The 22,278-nt window shown below is 39.2% G+C and overlaps 1 protein-coding gene and 1 long non-coding RNA gene across 4 annotated transcripts in view; one reads left to right on the forward strand and one right to left on the reverse strand.

The window, feature by feature from the left end:
- Positions 1 to 1,526, reverse strand: part of GNL3L (G protein nucleolar 3 like) — a 26,537-nt gene extending 25,011 nt beyond the window's left edge. Inside the window, exon 1 of one of the 2 annotated variants that reach the window (XM_031024429.2) lies at positions 1,423 to 1,526. The gene's annotated coding sequence lies outside the window, so the exon portion shown is untranslated. Of the gene's footprint in view, positions 1 to 1,366; positions 1,390 to 1,422 lie in introns of those variants that run through there. The other variant, XM_081808802.1, reaches the window with a different exon arrangement.
- LOC145717849 (uncharacterized) lies at positions 826 to 22,060 on the forward strand. 2 transcript variants are annotated; one of them, XR_014141317.1, is made up of 3 exons: positions 826 to 973; positions 1,322 to 4,033; positions 20,564 to 22,060. It is a non-coding gene; the product is annotated as an uncharacterized LOC145717849 (long non-coding RNA). The 2 variants fall into 2 exon arrangements; XR_014141318.1 differs by having other exon boundaries at positions 1,322 to 1,795; positions 20,564 to 22,049.
- Positions 22,061 to 22,278: the final 218 nt, after the last annotated feature.

A 22,278-nucleotide genomic window follows, 5' to 3' on the forward strand; every position in this document is an offset into this window, starting at 1 on the left:
AATATGCAGTCTTGCATGAATGGGGTCTGCACCTTGCCTGTTGTGGGCTATTCTGGACCCTTCCACGGGGGTGGGATGGGGAACAATCTGTTTATCTTTTATATGGGTTGAAGTCAGCAGTGTGCTAACACTGAAGGGAATAGGACCTCTGGTTCTCCACATGGGGTGGGGGGTAGGTACACAACTATAAATTCAGTGGATCAGCCCTTACACTTTGCAGGGAGGGGGGCAGTTATCCTGAATGGAGAGAAAGAGATTTGAGCTCTTCTACCTTGGGTAAGGGGGGAGCCCACATGCACAAAATGTAGGGTGATCAGTGATGTCACTGTCTCTCAACACTGCAGGGAGGGGGAGCTGCACCTCTCTGCTCCCTTGATTGTGGGTGGGGGTGTCTCTCTTTTGCTACATTTGGTGATTCCAAATCTTTGGGGAAGGAGGAGGGGAGGGATGATCTCTGTTTACCTCAAAAGGAGAACAAACCTGAGTCCCTCTACCGCAGCTGCCCAATAAGGGGCAGATCTGACAATATTCCCAGGTTACGGTCTGTTTCTCTTTGCTGCAGGGCATTTTTGGGGCCGGGCCTTTACAAATTCAGTAAACCAGTGCCTTCTTATGGGGTGGGGTGAGGAGTCAGGTCTGATTTTCCACAACGGGGACTCACTCTAGGCAAGAGGAGGAAAATCTGCGTGGTTCTCTATGGGCTGAGGCAGGTGCCAACCACTTGGAAGAGGGGTGATCTAACATCTCTGCAGTAGCGGGGGCGGGGCTTCCACAATTAGTTACACGGGGGCGAGGCAAGGAAGTCTCCAGCTCTTCCGTCTCTGTATATTAAACGTTTCTAAGCTCCTCAGTACTGGCGGTCCGGCCGGAGTAGGCGGTATTGTATGTCTGTGGAGGAGGTAATACATCAAAGCCTCTGTCCAAAGAGAAGAGATGCGCCGAGGCGGATCTGTGTGCCTGCGCACCAGTAAAGGTCCGCGCCGCTCAGCCGGGGGAGTGGGGGACGGGGAGGGCGGTATGTCTCTATAACCATGGGCTCGATGTCGCCACACGGAGACGCCTGTCTATACTGGAGGAGTGCAGAATGGAGCCCTGCTATCCTGAAGGCAAGAGGGCACTCGATGCTTCTCCACACAAGTGGGGTCTGTGACTTTCTACATATTGTGACCAGAGGTCTACACCTGCCTAGATGGGGTGGGGCCGTGCTCCTTTACCCAGCGAGAGTGCATTTAGGCACATGCCCATTTGCGGAGCGATCCCTGTTCCTCATCTGGGCCCTTCTACCGTGGATGACAGCCGGTTCTCTCTCTCTCCATTTCAGGGTGGAGGACACCTCTAGTTTCCAACTCAAATACACGATCCTTACCGCGCGGCTGGCTGGGTGAGCGCTCACAACGAGAAAAGAGGAGAGTCGTCTCTTACCTCCACTTCCGGCGGGGATCAGACAGAAGAGAATGGCACTACGATAGGGTTGGTCTGCAAAGTGCGCTCGCGCCGCTAGGCTCCGACTTCCGGATCCCAGCCTTGCGGCCCTGGTTGGCCCGCCTTACGTCCCCCCCCGAGGGGCGGGGCCTCGGATTGACGGCTCGCGCCCGCCATCCCTACTCCGCAGGCGCAGTGGTCCCGCCTCCCCCGCTGCCCTGTGAGGTGAGGAAGAAGCCGAGAGGGGGTAGGTTGGTAGCGGCGGGTCGCCATATACCTACTTGTAAGTCAAGATCTTGCCTGCCGGCCTCTACCTGGACTCGAATATGCGTGTTCCCGAATCATAGTGACCAAGCAATCACCATGATCGCAGGTGGGGGTCAGTCCCTTTGTCTACAAAGGAAGATGGCGACGGGCAGGGTGTGGGAAAATGGCCGCCTGGGTCACATGTCTTGCCGAGTGCTCCCCACCTAAAAGTGACTTGGTTAGCTGTTCCCAACAACCTTCCTGGCTTGTAAGGCCCCAGACAAACCCTGAAGCAGGTACTCCCAGCTCTTTATGCAGAAGTTCAAATCCATGGTCAGGTCCAGGAGCTGAACAACTGGAAGTCTCTCCCACCCGTTTGTCCTCTTCCCCTCCTCCTCCCTCCTCCTCTTTGGCTCCAGAGCGGCAAATGAAGAAGGGAATGAATATATACCTCTGAAGTGGGAACAAATAAGGATTTCTTTAGAAACCATCTTGAGGAGCTCCTGACATGGTTGGAGAATGAGGTCTCCCCTTAAAAACAGTAAATATTAGTCTGAAAATGTCTTCTTTATGATAATTTAATTCCAGCCCCTTCTCTTCTTCAAACCTAAACTTTGGGGTAGGGCCCAGCCCCTCTACCCCTAGGGTATGTTCCTCCACTTCCAGAATATCCAAGCGGAAATCTCTGCCTACTCCTACCCCTTACATACACACTACTCACTGCCCCTACATTGATGAAAGGGGTCTAACCTCTCACCCTGGAGATAAACAAAACTCCTGGGGACTCCAAACCAGCCCTAACCACCTTCCCCCTTACCCCTGCATTAGCAAATTCTTCCTGTTTCTTTAAGACCTAACTCTTGTCACTTCTATGAACTTTCCCAGCTGAGTTAGAAACTCAGAACACCTTTCTGCACTTATCCCTTAATGCTGTAATCATTTATGTGGATGCCTCTCCACATAAATGGAGATGCAGTCTCACCTCCTGAGACTAGGGACCATATATCTTGAAGACCTCAACAAGACCCAGCACAAGACTGGTACAAATCAGGCTTCAGCCAATATATGTGAAATGTGTGAGTTTATAGGCCTGCACCACAATACAGTGGTGCAGGCCTATAAACTCACTCCAATGGGAAATGGACAATTTAGTAGATAGCATTGGGAAATTTGGCTCACCATAAGGAGAGAAATAAAACTGGATCCCTACTTATTTACATATAAGATGGTGGAGAGTATCTTTGTCACCTACAACTGCGGAAAGATTTTTTCAACAAAGGCCCAAATGTGCAAACTATAAGGGAAAAACGCAATGAAATCTTTGATAAGAAAGAAAATTGGTGTTTCTACTTTGGAAAACAATTAGGAAGTTATCCAGAATAGTTGAAGGTGGGCCCTGGGACCCCGCAATTCTACTGGTAAAGATGTATATAACCTCCAGACTTTTAAGTCCTAGAGAAATTCTTATATATATGCATAAGGAGGCATGTGCAAGAATATAACATTGCATGACTGTTTATAATAGAGAAAAAATCTGAACAATCTAAAAGTTCACCAATAGGAGAATGAATAAATAGCAGTACAGCCATACAACAGAATACTATACAGCAGCGGAAGAAATGAAATTGAGTTGCATATATCAACCCAGATAAATTTCAAAAACACAGTGCTGAGATAAAATATAAGTTATAGAAGGGTATATGAAATATGAGACATTTAGGTAGATTTTTAAAAAATTTTTAAGTAATCTCTACACCCAATATAGGGCTTGAACTCATATGACCCCGAGATCAAGAGTCAGGTGCTCTACTGGCTTTGCCAGCTAGGCGCCCCTATATAGACTTTTTAAATCTAGAAAATAATGCACTAAATTACTTATAGGTTATATAAATAAATAAACAGTATTTTTAAAACAGAGAATTAAATAGAAAATGCAGAATGGTAATTAGTTCTGGGGAAGAAAACAAAGGAACAGAATGAGAGATACACAGGGGACTTCAACTGTTTGTCTAATACTTTATCTGGGTAGTAGGTACATGGATGTGAGTTATATTATTCTCTATACTTATTTGTATGCCGCAAATATTTCATCTTTTTTTTAGAAAGACTACAAGGATCTATAAAAAAAACTAATGATGGTTAAATGTAGATCAGTGGTTCTCAAACTTTGGCCAGCATCAGAGTCAGTGGGAGGGCTTGTCAGAAGACTGATTGCTGGGCCCTATGCCCAGAGTTGTGTTTCAGTAAGTCTGGTAGGGCCCAAGAATTTGAATTTCTAACAAGTTTCCAAGCGATGATGATGATGATGATGATGGAGAAGAAGGGGGAGGGGGAGAAGAATCATCTGGGGCTGCTGCTAGTCCAGGTACCATATTTTGAGACCTACTGGCAAAGAATATGAGATTCTCAGTGAATTTTGTTGTCTTCATTGTGCTTTTCCGTGTTTTCCACATAGTCAATGAATATGAATTACTTTACAGAGAGGTTTTTGTTGTTTGTTTTAAATTCACCTTAATCTTTACTTCAAACTCTTATTTCCCTCACAGGCATCCATTCTATGGTATTTTATGCAGATCTTTTTGCTTATATGTGTTCTTGCAAAATATGTATTATTGTTTTAGGTGCATTTATTTCCTCAAAATTTTTATTTTTCACTTTTTCAAAATTCAGAAAATTTGAAAGAATAGTACAGTGAAAGCCCATATATCCTTAATATTGCATTTCTCTGATTACTAATGAATTTTTCAGCATCACTTCATATGTGTGTTAAATGCCTCTTTTGTAAATTGCCTGCTTATATAGTTGGCCCATTTTTCCAGTGAGTTTCCTATCTTTCCTATTGATTTGCTAGAGTTCCTTATGTAGTCTAGCTACTAGTCCCCTGTCAGTTTCAGACATTGCAAATATTCTGTCCCTATTTTAACTTTGTCCATGTTAGCCTTTTTTGAATAGAAATTGTTGTTTTTAATGCAATCAAATCCATCAAATTTTTGCTCTATGGTTTCTGGTTTGGGAGTTTTATTTAGGAACTAGTTCCCTCCTCCCAGGTCACAAAGATATTCTCTTATTTTTTTCTATTAACTTTATAGTTTTATCTTTCACCTTTAGGTTTTAATCCATCTAGAATCCACTCTCATATGTAGTGATAGGTAGGGATGCAATTTTATTTTTTTATACACAGTGAGCCACATTTCCCACCATCAAACACGAAACAATCCTTACTTTTTCATTGATTTGCTGTGCCACCTTTGTCACATATTATAAAACACACATGCACAAGTCTGTTTCAGTTCTTGCATTAATACTGCCTTGCTTTTGATATTTTGTAATATAAGATTTGATAGGGCAAGTACCTGTGCTTTAGTCTTCTTTTAGTATTGTCTTAGCTATATCTCCACATAAATTTTAAAAAGAGTTTATCAAGCTCTTCAGAAATCCGACTGGAATTCTTATTAGGATCACACTAAATTTACAGATTAATTTGAGAGAGTTGACATCATCAAAATAATAACTCATCCAAGAACATGGACTATCTCCTCATTTGTTGAATTCACCTTCTATCTATGTCCTTTATTAAGAGTCGAGTTTTCTCTTTGGAATTGTGTGTTTTTACTAATTTAATTCCTAGTTGCTTTGTAGTTTTTGTTACTATTGTGAATATTTTATAGTTATTTCTTTTTGAATAGATAATACACATACATTTTGAATATCAAAACAAAATAAAAATTATACTTTGAAAAGTGTCACTCTTGTCCATTTCACCCAATTGCCACTATACACACCCCCAGCAGTTACCACTTTTTTTTTTAATTTCTTATTTATAATTAACATGTGGTGTTATATTACCAGGTCTAATGATTCAACAATTCTATACATTACTGAGTGTTCATCAAGATAAGTGTACTCCTAACCCCCTCTATTTCACCCTTCCCCCCAGCCACCTCCCCTCTGGCAACCTCCAATTCAGTCTCTGTATTTAAGAATCTGGTATGCTGTTGGTTTTTTTTTTGGGGGGGGATCTCTTTTTTTCCTTTGCTCATTTGTTTTGTTTCTTAAATTCCACATGTGAATGAAATCATATGGTATTGTCTTTCTCTGACTTATTTCACTTAACATTATACTGTCTAGGTCCATCCATGTTGTTGCAAATGGCAAGATCTCATTCTTTTTATGGCTGCATAGTATTCCGTTATATACAGAATATTTTATATTTAATATTTTTTTCTTGTATTTAAGTTTACTTTCAACAATCAAGACAGACTCTATGAATGACAAGAGGTTCAAGAAACCCTATATTTTAACATGCTTTTTAAAAAACAAGACATTCTGGGGCGCCTGGGTGGCTCAGTCGTTAAGCGTCTGCCTTTGGCTCAGGTTGTGATCCTGGGGTCCTGGGATCGAGCCCCGCATTGGGCTCCTTGCTCAGCCGGGAGCCTGCTTCTCCCTCTCCCACTCCCCCTGCTTGTGTTCCCTCTCTAGCTGTCTCTCTCTTTCTGTCAAATAAAAAAAATAAAAAACAAAAAAGAAAACATACACACTGATCTCTATCTGGTATCTTTGTACAGTCATTTTGGTACACAGATACTGACTTCAAGCTTCTTTCCACCTTAAGAATTGCTTTCTTTTAAGTTCAACAAAGAACATTATGAAATAAGAATTGTACCAAAAAAGGGACAGCAAAGACTGTAAGGAAGGAAGGAAGTAGAGGGAACAAAGGAAGGAAGTAGAGAATGCCTCCTTAATTTTGATTTTTGTATATTGTTTCTTTAATGCATTAAATAGAAAACCCAGTAACTGAACACGCCAACTCCCCTAGAATAAGGAAAGACAAAATTAACAAAGACATGATGGAGATATGTAGGTACATTACAGTCAATCTCCCTCTTCAGAATGTTCTGTTAACCAGATTCTACTGAAAAGTATCACATCAGGGCGCCTGGGTGGCTCAGTTGGTTAAGCGACTGCCTTCGGCTCAGGTCATGATCCTGGAGTCCCGGGATGGAGTCCTGCATCGGGCTCCCTGCTCAGCAGGGAGTCTGCTTCTCCCTCTGACCCTCCTGCCTCTCATGCTCTCTGTCTCTCATTCTCTCTCTCTCAAATAAAAAAAAAAAAAAATCTTTAAAAAAAAAAAAAGTATCACATCACTGAAACATCCCTATGTTCAAAAGCCAGTGATCTATTTGATAAGAAGTTTGATATATATATATATATATCAGTACTCTTATTTCATAAAGATATATAGATATAGATCTAGACCACATCTTCTTTATCCATTCATCTATTGATGGATGCTTGGGTTGCTTCCATATTTGGCTATTATAAATAATACTGCAATAAACATAGGGGTACAGGTATCTTTTCAAATTAGTGTTTTCATTTTCCTTGGGTAAATACCCAGTAGTGGAATTACTGGATCATATAATTCTATTTTTAGTTTTTGGAGGAATCTCTATACTGTTTTCCACAGTGGCTGCACCAATTTGCATTCCCACCAATAGTTTTCGAGGATTCCTTTTTGTCCACATCCTCTCCAACACTTGTTATTTCCTGTCTTTTTGATAATAGCCATTCAGACATGTGTGAGGTGATATCTCACTGTGGGGTTTTTTTTTTAAGATTTTATTTATTTGTCAGAGAGAGAGACTGAGCAAGCAGGGGGAGCAGCAGGCAGAGGGAGAAGCAGGCTCCCTGCTGAGCAAGGAGCCTGATGCAGGACTCAATCCCAGGACCTTGGGATCATGACCTGAGCCAAAGGCAGACGCTTAACTGACTGAGCTACCCAGGCATCCCATCACTGTGGTTTTGATTTGCATTTCCTGATGATTAGTGATGTTGAGCATCTTTTCATAGGTCTGTTGGCCACCTGTATGTCTGGAAAAATGTCTTATTCAGGCCCTCTGCCCATTTTTTAATTGTATTGGTTTTTTTCCTTGGTGTTGAGTTGTATAAGTTCTTTATATATTTTGGATATCGACCCTTATCAGATATATCATTTGCAAATGATATTTGCAAATATCATCTACCATTCAGTAGGTTGCCTTTTCACTTTATTGATGGTTTCCTTTGCCATGCAAAAGCTTTTTATTTCAGCATAGTCCCAATAGTTTACTTTTACTTTTGTTTTCCTTATCTAGAAAAATGTTTCTACAGCTGGCATCCAAGAAATTACTGCCTATGTTTTCTTCTAGGAGTTTTATGGTTTCAGGTCTCTGTTATACATGTTGCTTATTTCTCTTAATAATACATCCTGGAGGTCTTTCCATATCAGAGCATTAGAGTTTCCTGTACCTAGAAAGTCACTGTATGGAAGCATATAGAGTACTTATTCAAAGTGTTACATTATGTGGATATGTAATAGGGTTTTTTTTAATGACTGTAGTCCCCTATTGTGGATGCTTGGGATGTTTTTAGTCCTTTGGTATTACAAATGGTGCCATAATGAATAGACACTTCATACATATGCAGATAATTATGTAGGATAAATTCCAATAATTATATTTGTAATTATGTAAGATACGTTCCAATAATTATATTTGTAGATATTGCCAAAATTTCCCTCCATAGGTATACCATTTTGTACTTACCACCCATGTATGAGTTTATCTGTTTTATTACAGCCTCACCAACAAAGTGTATTGTTAAAGACTTAGATTTTTTACAATGTGATAGGTAAGAAATAGTATCTCATGGTAGTTTTAATTTACATTTCTCTTATTATGAGTGAGGCTGAGCATCTTTTCATATGTTTAAGGGTCAATTTTACATCTTTTTCTGTGAATTGTCTATATATATCCTGTATTTTTCTGTTGGATTACTGGTCTTTCCTTGATTTCTAGAATGTTGTTATATATTAGAGAGATTAGACCTTTGTGAATCATGATTTGTCAGTGTTTTTCCTCAGTTTGTTATCCTTTTGACTTTGCTAATGGATTTTTTCCAGGCAAGTTTTATTTTATTTTATGTAAACAAATGTATCTATGTTTTCTTTTATGGATTCTAGATTTTGAGTTGTTGTTGGTGATAGATTGCATTAATGACCCCAATTTCTCATGTGTCTATGTATCCACACCCTTTCATAGTGCCCTGCTTTATTGACTCTGAGTGTGGCCATATAACTTGCTTTAACCAACAGGATAGTTGCAAACTTGATATTAAGAAGAGACTTGAGGGCGCCTGAGTGGCTCAGTTGGTTGAGCGACTGCCTTCGGCTCAGGTCATGATCCTGGAGTCCCTGGATCGAGTCCCACATCGGGCTCCCTGCTCGGCGAGGAGCCTGCTTCTCCCTCTAACCCTCCCCCCTCTCATGTACTCTCTCTCATTCTCGCTCTCTCAAATAAATAAATAAATCTTTAAAAAAAAAAAAAAGAAGAGACTTGAAAAAGCTCTTACACATTCTGTTTCCTCTCTTGGACCCCTGCCACTGCCACAAGAACATACCAAAGCTAACCTTGGAAGGATGTGAGAGACATGTAGAAATGAGCCTAGTCCTCCCAGTTAAGACATCCTATAGTGGCCAATCTCTAGTGAAGCCATCAACTTAGTGCAAACACATGAGCTAGCCCAGTTGAGATCAACAGAGCCTGATCCAGATTGTAGACCCTCCCAAATGACCCAGACTCTAGGTTTTGGTACATAAATATTCATTTTGTCTTTTTACAGAGCATTATTATGGCAATAGTCCCATATCATTGCTCTTCCTTTTTGGAGATATCCTGGCTAAGCTTGCTCGTTATTTTTCCATTTGAACTTTTTTTCAAGATTTTTATTTATTTATTTATTTATTTATTTGAGAGAAAGAGAGAGTGTGCATGTGCGTTTGCACACATGAGCCACGGGAGGGGCGGGGGCGGTGGGGGGGGGCGGGGCGGGGAGAGAATCTCAAGCAGACTCCTGCTGAGCACCAAGCTTGAAGCAGGGCTGGATCTAACAACCCTGAGATCGTGACCTGAGCTGAAACCAAGAGTCTGATGCTAAACCGGCTGAGCCATCCAGGCACCCCTCCATTTGAACTTTAATTCAGCTTGTCTAGTTTCAGAAAAAGAGAAAAAATGGTATTTTAAATGAGTTTATACTAAATTTATAAATTAATTTGACATCTTTATAATTCTGAATCTTCTTATTTAATAACATGGGATGCCTTTCCATTTGTTCCTTCAGAGTGTTTTAAATGTTTTGTCATAAAGGTTTTGGACATTTCTCATTAAGTTTGTTTCTAGGTATTTGCTATAGACTAAATGTTTGTGTGCCTCCAAAATTCAGATGTTGAAACCTAATCCCCACTGTGATGGTATTTGGAGGTAGGGCTTTTGGAAAGTGATTAAGTCGTGAGGTTGGAGCCCTCATGAGTGAAATTAGCGCCCCAGTGGACACAGCTAGAAGATGGCTGTCTATGAACCAGGAAGCAGCTCTCAACAGAGATTGAATCTGTCTGCCTTGATCTTGGGCTTTTCAGCCTCTAGAACTGTGAGAAATACATTTCTGTTGTTTGTAGGCCACCCAGTCTATGGTATTCTGTTATAGCAGCCACAATGGACTAAGACAGTATTTCACCTTTTCTGTTGCTATAATAAATGGAGCCTTCTCTTCCATATATCTTTTTTTTTAAAAAAGATTTTATTTCTGCATCCAATATGGGGCCCAAACTCACAACCCTGAGATCAAGAGTTGCATGCTCTACCAACTGAGCCAGTCAGATGCCCCTCTTCTATATATCTTCTAACTAAATGATTTCTATATATTAATTTTATATCCTCCTACCTTATCTTGTTTATAGTAGCTTTTATATTGATTTGCTTGGGTTTTCTGGCTGTATAATCTTATCTATAAATAATGATAGCTTTACCTCCTCAATTCCAATTTTATGCTTCTAATTTCTTTTTCTTTTTTAATTACAATGCTTGCTACCTCCAATACAATGTTAAATTATAGTGGAGAGAGTAGACATCCTTGCCTGGTTTCTGATTTTAGCATATAAATGCTGCTAGTGTTTCCTGGTTAAGTGAAATACTGGACTGCTGTATTTGGGGAGATACACACACACAAACACACACACATAATTAAATCATATCAAGGAAGAAACCTTATATTCCTCTTGTTGAATGTTTTTTTTAAATAAAGAATGGGTATTAAATTTTGCCAAATGACTCTTTGGCATCTCTGAAAATGATGATATGATTTTTCTCCTTAGATTTAATAATATGTTAGATTATATTAATGGATTTTGTAATATTGAATGATTCTTGCTTTCCTGGGATAAACTCCACACAGCCATGGATTCTGTTTGCTAATATTTTATTTAGAATTTTGCATTGCTAAAAAAAAGAATTTTGCATTGCTATTTATAAGTGAATATTGGTCTATATCATTTTCTTTTTTTTGTAGAATCTTTGTCAGATCTTGGTATCAATATTATACTCACTTTATAAAAAGAATTTGAATGTGTTCCTCCTTCATCTAGACTCAGGAAAATAAAAATAGCATTCAAATTACCTGCTTTTTAGTGTTAATAGACTTCCCCTGTGAAAGCATCATAGTCTGGTACCTTTGGGGAAAAGTACCTCTTTATACCTTTCTCTATTTCTTCCATGGAAATTGGCCTATATGGGTTTTTCTCTTTTAGAGTCAAATTAAAGTAAATTATATTTTCCTAGGATGTTTTCCATGTCTTCCAGGTACTTAAACAATTTGCATAGAGTTGGACAAGAAAGTCTTTTATGTTTAAAATGTCCTCTTACTATGGTTATGTCCAACTTTCCATTTCCTAACTTGTATATTTGTGCTTTCTCCTTTTATTCTTTTTCTTTCTTTTTTTTTTTTTTTAGAGGAGAGGGAGAAGGGCAGAGGGAGAAAGAGAATCTTAAGCAGGATCCATGCCCAGCACAGAGCCCAATGCAGGGCTCAATCTCATGACCCAGAGATCATGACCTGAGCCAAAACCAAGAGTCAGATGCTTAACCAACTGAGCCACCCAGGGGCCCCAGCTTTCTCCTTTTCTTGATTATGCTGTTTAATGGCTTACGTATTTCTATTTAACAGAATCAGCTCATCTATCTATTAGTTCTATTGTTATCTGTTTTCTAACTTCTTTATTTGAACTTTACTGTTATTTTTCCCCTTCTGTTCTTAATTTTATTATTTTTTCTTCCTCTAACTTTTTGAGTTGGATGCTTATTCATTTAATTTTTCCCTTGTTTTTAAAACAAGTATTTTAAGGCTATGAACTTTGCTTTATCTGTATCCATGGATTCTGACTTTAGTATTTTCATTATCATTGTCTAGAAATTCAGCGGTTTTGATTTGAGTTTCCCTTCTGACCCAAGAGTTGTTTGACAGAGAGATATTTCATATTCAGATGGAAGATCCATTTTACAGTGATTTCCAGTTTTATTCAGTGTGATCAATTAACATTGTATTAGTTCTAATTTTTGGAATTTGTTGAGATTTTCTTCTTGGCCTAATATTGATTTTGTTATTTAGTTTTTTTATATTCTTACTGGGTTTTTTGTTTGTTGTTGTTGTTGTTATTGTTGTTGATTTGATCTGTCCTGGAATGAGAAAGGTGAGTTAAATTTCTCCTATTTTTAGTGTGTTTCAATCTGTTATCTATTTTTCCTTGTATCCCTTAATATCTTAGCTTTATGAAAGCTGCTATGTTATTTGGTATAAAAATAGTCATAACTTTATATGTTCATTGTAAATTGTGGCCTTTTTGCCTCAATTAATGCTTTTTTATAACAAACTTTCTATTTTGGAATAATTTTAGATTTACAGAACAGTTGAAAAGTTAGTGCAAAGTTTCCATATGCTCTTCACCTAGTTGCCCCTCATGTTAATATCTTGTATGACATTTGTCAAAACTAAGTATTGGTACATTGTTATTAACTAAACTCCAGACTTTATTCAGATTTCACCAATTTTTCCACTAATATCCCTTTTATGTTCCGGACCCCAACCCAGAATCCCATATTGCATTTAGTCATCATATCTCCTCCAATCTGTGACACTTCCTCAGTCTATCCTTGTTTTTCATGACCTTGATAGTCAGTTAATGCCTTTGGTTCTGAGTTCCTGACTTGTCTGATAATTAAGATCGCAACCCATGTGTTCTTTAATTGCATTTGCCTGGTATACCTTTGTCCTTTCTGGTATTTTTAACCTTTCTGAATCAATTTCTTTTAATTGATTTTCTTTTTCTTTCTTTCTTTCTTTCTTTCTTTCTTTCTTTCTTTCTTTCTTTCTTTCTTTTTCTTTCTTTCTTTCCATCTTTCTTTCTTCCTTTCTTTGAGAGAGAAAGCGCACGCACACATGAGACAGGGGAGGAGCAGAGGGAGGGGACAAGCAGACTCTACCCTGAGTGCAGAGCCCATCGCAGGGCTTGATTCCAAGACCCCACCCAAGACCATAACCCTAGCCAAAATCAGGAGTCTGATGCCCAACTGACTGAGCCACCCAGGCACCCCTTAATTGATTTTCCTGAATACACCATTTGCGTTTTACTCAGTGATCCAATAGAAAAAATGTTTTTCTTTAAACAAATAAGTTAAGACCATTTATATTTATTGATACAAAAGATGTTTGGTGTTAATATTGTCATATTATTTTAAGTTTTATTTTCTTTTTTAGCTCTATGTTCATATATTAAAAGTATTTTACTATGCAGTCTATTTTGTTTGGTATTTTTGTAGTTACCCTGATATTTAGGAAAGTTTACATTTTGGCTTAGTGACTAATTTTAGGTATCTTATTTTTAATTACATTTTTTTCTACTCGTTTGCTGCTAATGTAAAAAAATACTGTTCCTAGAAGAGAACACAGGCAGTAATTTCTTTGACATCAGCCTTAGCAACATTTTTCTAGATATATCTCCTAAGACAAGCAAAATTAAACTGTTGGGACTATACCAAAATAAAATGCTTTTGCACAGGAAAGGAAACCATCAATGAAACAAAAAGATGACCTATTGAATGGGAGAAGATATTTACAAATGATATATCAAATGATAAGGGGTTAATATTCAAATATATAAAGAACTTATACCAGACCTATGAAAAGATGCTCAACATCACTCATTATCAGGGAAATGCAAATCAAAACCACTGTGAGATATCACCTCACACCTGTCAGAATGGCTATTATCAAAAAGACAAGAAATAACACGTGTGGAGAGGATGTGGAGAAAAAGGAATCCTCGTGCACTATTGGTGGGAATGCAAATTGGTGCAGCCACTGTGGAAAACAGTATAGAGGAATCCATCAAAATACTAGAGGAGAACACAGGTAGCAACCTCTTTGACACTGGCCACAGCAATTTTTTGCTAGACACATCTCCAAAAGCAAGAGAAACAAAAGCAAAAATGACTATTGGGACTTGATCAAGATAAAAAGCTTTTGCACAGGGGCGCCTGGGTGGCTCAGTTGGTTAAGCAGCTGCCTTCAGCTCGGGTCATGATCCTAGGGTCCTGGGATCGAGTCCCACGTCGGGCCCCTTGCTCAGCAGAGAGCCTGCTTCTCCCTCTCCCTCTGCCTGCCACTCTGCCTACTTGTGCTCTCTCTCTATCTGTCAAATAAATAAATAAAATCTTAAAAAAAAAAAAAAAGCTTTTGCACAGCAAAGGAAACAGTCAACAAAACTAAAAGGCAGCCTGTGGAATGGGAGAAGATATTTGCAAATGTCTTATCAGATAGAGGGCTAGTGTCCAAAATCTATGAAGAACTTAAAAAACTCAACACCCAAAAAACACAAAAAATCCAGTCAAGAAATGAGCAAAAGACATGAACAGACATTTCTCCAAAGAAGACATACGAATGGCCAACTGACGCATGAGAAAATGCTCCACATTATTCGGCATCAGGGAAATACAAATCAAAACTACAATGAGATACCACCTCACACCAGTCAGAATGGCTAAAATTAACAACTCGGGAAGCAATAGGTGTTGGTGAGGATGCAGAGAAAGGGGAACCCTCTTACACTGTTGGTGCGAATGCAAACTAGTACAGCCACTCTGGAAAACAGTATGGAGGTTCTTCAGAAAGTTAAAAATAGAGCTACGCTATGACCCAGCAATTGCACTTCTAGGTATTTATCCAAAGGATACAGACAGTGATTTGAAGGGGCACCTGCACCCCAATGTTTATAGCAGCAATGTCCACAATAGCCAAACTATGGAAGGAGCCCAGATGTCCATAGATAGATGAATGGATAAAGAAGATGTGGTACACACACACACACACACACACACACACAAACACACACACAATGAGATACTACTCAGCCATCAGGAAGAATGAAATCTTGCTATTTGCAATGACGTGGATGGAACTAGAGGGTATTATGCTAAGCGAAATAAGTCAGTCAGAGAAAGATAAATATCACATGATTTCACTCATATGTGGAATTTAAGAAATAAAACAGATGAACATAGGAGAAGGGAAGAAATAAGAAAATAATTTGAAAACAGATGGAGGCAAACCATAAGAGATTCTTAACTATAGGAAAAAAACTGAGGGTTGCTGGAGGGGAGGTGGGTGGGGGGATGGGGTAACTGGATGTAGAGCATTAAGGAGGGCACTTGATGTAATGAGCACTGTGTATTATATGCAACTGATGTATCACTAAACTCTACCCCTGAAACTAATACACTATATGTTAAATTGATTTTAAATTTAAAAAATTAAAAATAAACTGCCATATGATCCAGTAATTCCACTACTGGGTATTTACCCAAAGAAAGTGAGAACAGTAATCCAAAAACATATATGCACCCCTGTGTTTACTGCAGCATTATTTACTATAGCCAAGATACAGAAGCAACCTAAGTATCTATCAATAGGTGAATGCATAAGGAAGATGTGGTATATATACACAATGGAATATCACACAGCCACAAAAAAGGATGAGATTGTGCCATTTGAGACAACATGGATGGACCTAGAGAGTATTATGCTAAGTGAAATAAGTCAGACAAAGACAAATACCAAATAATTCCACTCATAAGTGGAATCTAAAAAATGAATAAACAAAAAGCAGAATCAGACCTATAAATACGGAGAACAAACTGATGGTTGCCAGAGGGGAAGGGGTTGGAGTGAGGCAAAATGGGTGAAGGAGAGTGGGGTATACAGGCTTCTAGTTATGGAATGAACAGGTCAGGGGAATAAAAGGCACAGCAGAAGGAATACAGTTGAGCTGGGTGGCTCAGTCTGTTGAGTATCTGATGCTTGATCTCGGCTCAGCTCTTGATCTCGGCTCAGCTCTTGATCTCATGGTCTTGAGTTCAAGTCCCATGCTGGGCTCTGCACTGGGCATGGAGCCTAATTAAAAAAATAAAAAGAAAAAGGAATACAGTCAATGATATTGTTATAGCAATGTAATGGGACAGAGGGTAGCTATCTATACTTGTGGTGAACATAGCATAATCTATAAGCTTGTCAAATTACTAAATTGTACACCTGAAACTAATGTAACACTGTGTGTAACTATACTCAAATAAAAAATGGGGAAAAAAAGAAATACTATTGATTTTTATAAGTTGGTTTTGTATGTGGCCTCCTCACAAACGTTTTTTTTTAATTCTAATAGTATGTCTGTTGAATCTGTTGGTTTTATTTCTTCTCTTCCAATCCTTATACAACTTACTTCTTTTCTCCCATTATAGTATTGACCAAGACTTCCAGTTCTATGTTAAACAGTAGCTGGTGAGAGTAAGTATCTAGTCTTATCCTCAATCTTCAAGGAAATGCATCTTAAGTTTCTCCATTTAGTATAAAATATGTTGTAAGGTTTTGGTATGTAACCTTCACCAAGTTAAATTTGCCTTCTGGGGTACCTGGCTGGCTCAGTTGGTAGAGCATGTGACTCTTGATCTCAGGTTCATGAGTTCAAGCCCCAAGTTGGGCATAGAGCTTACTTAAAGAAAAAAAAAAAAGAAATTTGCCTTCTATAGCTAGTTTTCATCATAAGTGAGAAGGTAACAACTTATTCTACATTAATTGGGATAATCATACGAGTATTCTCCTTTAGTCTGTTAATGTGGCAAATTACATCAATAGATTTTCTGAGGTTGAACGAATTCTCTTTGCATTCTTGGAATAAACTTGATCTGATTGTGATGTATTATTTAACATACTGTTGGATGCAATTAGCTAATATTTTATTTAGGATCTGTGCATCTATATTCATAATTGAAATGAGCCTATAATTTTCTTTTCTTTTCTTATCCTTGTCTAGCTTTAGACTCAAGGTTTGAAGATTGTACTAAATTAATAAAATGAGCTGGGCAGCTTTCTCTCCTTTTCTATTTTCTGGAATAACTTGTATAAGAAGAAAAAACTATTCCTTGTGCGTCTGGCACAATACACCTGTAAACTTATCTGGGCCTGGATTTGGGGGAAAGGGATGATGTCCTTGCATACCATTTCAGTTTCATTAATACTTAGTGGTCTATTCAAGTTCTTTACTTCTTGCTATTCCATTTTTGCCATTTTATATTTTTCTAGGAATTAAATTTTATCTAGATTTTCTAATTATTTCTGCCTAGTTCCTAATAGTCAGGTTTCTGGCTTGACTGCCTAGTGCCTTCATAGACAGGGGCCCTGAAGGAGCAGCATATCTGTCATTTGGGGCCAGAGGGAGTTTGGATACCTTTGTACTTCCAGCAAAGCAATGGCTCTGTGTGCTTTGGAAATTCGTGATTGTATATGAATGTGTGCACTTTTATAAATGTGTGTGTTTACACCTGATGCTCTAGTGTGTTTCTATTTATATGAAAATTGACGAAAAGAAAATTTTTCAAAGGGAAATTAGCTGGATGATTCTCTGTGTAGCTATTTTTCTGTGTCTATTTCTGAGCTGTGAGGGGGTAATTCCATGGGTCTCTCAGTGTCTCTGTGTATGTCTGCATCTCTGCCAGTGTTGATTCATTCTGGGTGTTTTTCAATGTCTCAGAATATCTGCAGCTATGAGGGTTCGTGATTCTATGTACATCTTTATGTCTCTGCAAAAGTCTGTGTCTCTAAGTGTGGGGGGGTGCAGATTCTGTATGCATCTCTGTGTTTCACTGTAGAAATATATGCATGGAGTGCACATGCTACGTGGCAAGTTCAGACTCTCCAAGTCTGGAAGAAACATTACAACAGGAAATGCTCTGGATTCCAGCTTCCGGATGGAATTTCACTCAGAAAAATACCCCTTCCTGGTCCTCCCAATAACTGCAGCATTCTTTGTCTTTTTTCAAGAGACTGGGTTGAGGGGGTTTATGCTAACCTTGACCTCAGAGGCCTTGTCTTTCAGGAGGATTTGGCAGAGCCATGAAATTCCACACCCTGCCACTTGCCTCTTGCCAGGCCTACTTCTTCCTCCTAAAGCCTTTTATAGTTCCACATTATCTACCAGACCAATTCTGATCCAAATTCTCCAGCGAGGCCAGGGGAAAACACAGGGAGATGAGGAGAAACAAACAGAATAAGAGTTTTTAGAGTAAATAGATAAAGATTCAATTTGGCAAGAGAGGAACAGATAAAGAAATGATAACAGGAGATAATGAGACAGAGACAAAGAAATAGGGCCTGAAAGGTGGGAGCAAATAATTAGAAATGGGGATAAATAAATAAGGATGGGGACAGAGAGATGGAGTGGGCAGGCTGCAAAAAGAGGGACAGAAATGAGGCAGGAAAGTAGGGGGGAGAGAGAGATGAGGTCAGAGAGGCAGCTACATAAAAGATGAGGAGAGAGAGGGACACAGAGATGATAACAGCCAGGTATATAGGAAGGGGGTGTTTGGATGAGATAAACCAAGACAGAAAGAGATAGGGATGAAGATGAGTAGAGAGGTTGATGATGTAGCAGCTGACATTTTTGAGCATTTGTTATGTCTGAGGCATGGCCCTACAAACTGTGCGTGTGCTAGTTCATTTAATGCTCACAGTAATGCTGTGAAGCAGGTACTATTATCAACCCTATTTTACAGATGAGGACACTGAGGCACAGCAAGTCAGAGGCACAACTAAGATTTGAATCCAAACAATCTAGCACCAGTGACTGTACTCCTGACTACTCTGTCAGTGACAAAGAGAGACAGAGGAATGGGGAACTGGGGACAAGTTAGCAAACAGAAACAGATGAAACCTGCATAGGGACAGAGAGATGGAGACAAAAGACAGGCACATGAGGAGAGCAACCCAATAAGAGAGATGGTAAGAGATAGAAAAGGGGTGATAGATGAGGAGAGAATCATATAGGGAAACGAGGGCAAAAAGACCTACATAGAGGGGTAAGAGAGAGACAAAGAGTATAAATATTACAGGGAGGAGGGGAGATGAAAGAATGGAACAGAAAGGTGAGAATAGAGAAAGATAGGAGGGGAAGAGAGACAGATGAATGCAGCAGTACAAACAGAAAGAGGAGAACTGGGAAACAACCAGAGAGAAGTAGGGACAGGGTGATGGAGACAGAAAGGCAGACAGTAAAGAGGCCAAGGAGCCAAAGGAAACTGAAAGAGAAATAGAAAAGACAGAAATTCTGGAACACAGAGAAATTCAGAAACAGATGAGGTAGAGCAATGTGGTATTATATATATGAGGACAGAGACCCAGACCAAGATGAGAACCATAAGTTAGGGATGGGATGGAGACAAGGCAATCCTCAACATATGCAATATAAAAAGAATGGAGCAAAAAGAGAAGAGAGATGAAAAGAGAATAGGAGAGACAGGGAAGAGAAACCACCAGAGAGATGTAAACAGAGAGACAAGAGAAAGCAAAATGTAGACCGAGATGGGGGGTGTCTGAGAGGTGGTCAACAGTGATGGTGAACTTGGTGGGAGAGACAGTCAAAAATAAGAAAGAGAAATAGAGACAAAGATAAGGTCATCTTGATTCAACAACCTACAAGTCTCTTGGATATATCAGGGCTGGCACTGGGCAGTGTGGTACCCACTAGACTATGAGCTTAGGAAGGCAAAGCCCTGGCCTTTGTTATTCACTACTGTATCCTCTACCCACAATATAGTCCCAATCATATGGGGGACTACTGTTTGTTAAATATTAGGTCCCAGAAAATGTGCATGCATTGCATGGATTTTGTCATTGAATCCTTACAACTCTGACGTAGTAGGTATTGTTATCATCATTCCCAGTTTACAGATGGGGAAACTGAGACCCAGAGTGATGAGTAACTTGGCCAAGGTCACACAGAGGAACTAGGAGTGAAGCTCAAGCCGGATCCAATGGCAAAAGTATTTCATGAACCAAGAATTAGGATGAGTCTTTCCCTGACCATGTACTTGAGGTGCAAACAAATTCTAGTCTGCCTGATTCCAAGGTCTACACGTTTGACCACCATGACACACTGCTTCAGTGAAGGCTTGCTGACACTGATGGAAGCCTGCTAAGCCAAGGTGCACATGTCCTGACACCTCACCCTCTGGAGCTCCCTCCATCCAGTGAAGAAGGCTAACCTGCCTAGCTCAGAGAAACTTGAAAAAGTCCTATGAGTGGCAGTAATAAACTTCTGTGGAAGAACCCCAGCCTGGGGCAATCAGAGAATGAATGCTTCCTGGAGGAGGAGGTAGTTCAAAGAGGCCAGAAGCAGATTTACACAGAAGTCAGTGAAGGTTCAGGACCCCTTATTTGCACAGGTCCCTTCAAAGGCCCTGCTTAACAATCAGTGAAAAATCAAAGAGTACTAAGGATTTGTTACTTTTCAAGAAAATTGAAATGCCCTAACATCTTACAGCTCATATATGAAGGAAACCAAACAGAAGTTTTCCCAAATTTGACAAGTCCTAAAAATGTACATTATTGTGAAGCTGAAACTTTTTAAACTATCAATAGTAAAAAAACAAATTTCTATCGACCATGCTATTAAGAAAGTCTAATATTTTTATTCTTTCTGCAGAAAATGGCCTTACCTCATGCTTCAGTGACAAGATTGAAGCCATTGGACATCAGGAATGGTTACTGGGCCCTCATTTTCCCACCGCCAAATCTCTAAACCTCCCAGTAACTGTGTTCATCCTTGTCTTGTTCCTAACCAGTTACAATGAGGGGCCTGAAGACCTCTCCTCCTCTTGTCTCAGATCCCAACCCCTCCTTTCTCTTCCTCTTCTGCATCTTGTCCTCTCCCTCTCTACTGGATCATTCCCAGCAGCAAATGAGCATAGTCTACTATCTCCTATCTTTTAAAAAAGTCATTCTTTGACCCTCCTCCTACCATCACCTTATCTCTCTGGGCTCTGTTCCCATTCACAGCCAAGTTTCTCAGTGGAATTGCCTATACACCTAGCTCTACTTCAATGGGGATGAGGGAGGTGTTCTGTTCCCTTTGATCTCAGGGAGGGTCCTGTAACAAATTACACTCTCACCAGCCCTCTATACAATTATTACTGTTTGTTAAATTAATTTTATTTTTCAGTATATACTTTATGTATTTTAGAATCTACATATACAGACAGTTTGAATAAATAATAAATATCTGTATACCCATCACCTAGCTTCAAAACCAGATCATTTTCAATGACAAAACCCCCTGGGTACCCTCCCCAGCCACATTTCTTTCCCCTCCCTGAGGTAACCACTGTTCTGAATTTTTCATTTTTCATTCTTGCTTTTCTGTATAGTTTTATAACATATGACTGTATCCATATATTGCATAATTTTTCATGTTTTTCAACTTTACATAAACATATTCTTCCATAACTTTTTTGAATCAGCATTAGGTTTTCTGAGTTTCATCCATGTTATTATGTGTAGCTAGAGTTCATTCATTTTTTATTTCTTTATAGTATTCCATCGTATAAATATGTCTGAATTTATTCATCCCATGCTTGTTTCCATTTCTTGCTGTTACTAACAGGCTTTGGTGAATATTCTTGTAGTGTCTCCCAGTACACATGTGCAAGGATTTCTCTAGGGAAGCAATTCTCAAATTTTTTGATCTCAGGACTTCCTTTACATTCTTAAAATTCACTGTAAGATAAATAAATAAATGTTTAAAAAAGGGGGGGGAGCCTGGGTGACTCAGTAGGTTAAGCGCCTGACTCTTGATTTTGGCTCAGGTCATGATCTCAGGGTCATGAGATCGAGCCCCCACCCCACCCAAGGCTCCGACTCTACTTGAGATTCTCTCTCTCCCTCTCTCTCTCTTCCCCTCCCCCCCACACTCGTGCATGCTCTCTCTCTCTCTCTCAAATAAATAAATCTTAAAAAAAAAATCACTGCAAGACCTCAAAGAGCTTTCACGAATGTGGGTTTTATCAATTGATACTTGCTGCATTAGAAATTAAAACTGCAAAAGCTTCAATATATTAATTAAAAATAATAAATCCATCATTTTCAAATAAATAACATATTTCATGAAAAATAACTATTTTCCAAAACAAAAATAATTCAGTGAGAAGAGTGGCATTGTTTTACGTTTTTGCACATCTCTTTAGCATATGGCTTAATAGAAGACAGCTGGATTCTCATATCTGCTTCTGCATTCAATCTGTTGTGTTATCTAGAACACTCCACTCTACAGTCTTGAGAGAATGAGAGTAAAAGAAGCAAATAACACCTTACTAGCATTATGGTTTTGGCTCCCTGCCCCCCACTTCTGCCCCCAGGATAACC

The sequence above is a fragment of the Leptonychotes weddellii genome, chromosome X (assembly GCF_054177405.1).
Source record: "Leptonychotes weddellii isolate Sample4059 chromosome X, ASM5417740v2, whole genome shotgun sequence".
Taxonomy (NCBI): Eukaryota; Metazoa; Chordata; class Mammalia; order Carnivora; family Phocidae; genus Leptonychotes; species Leptonychotes weddellii.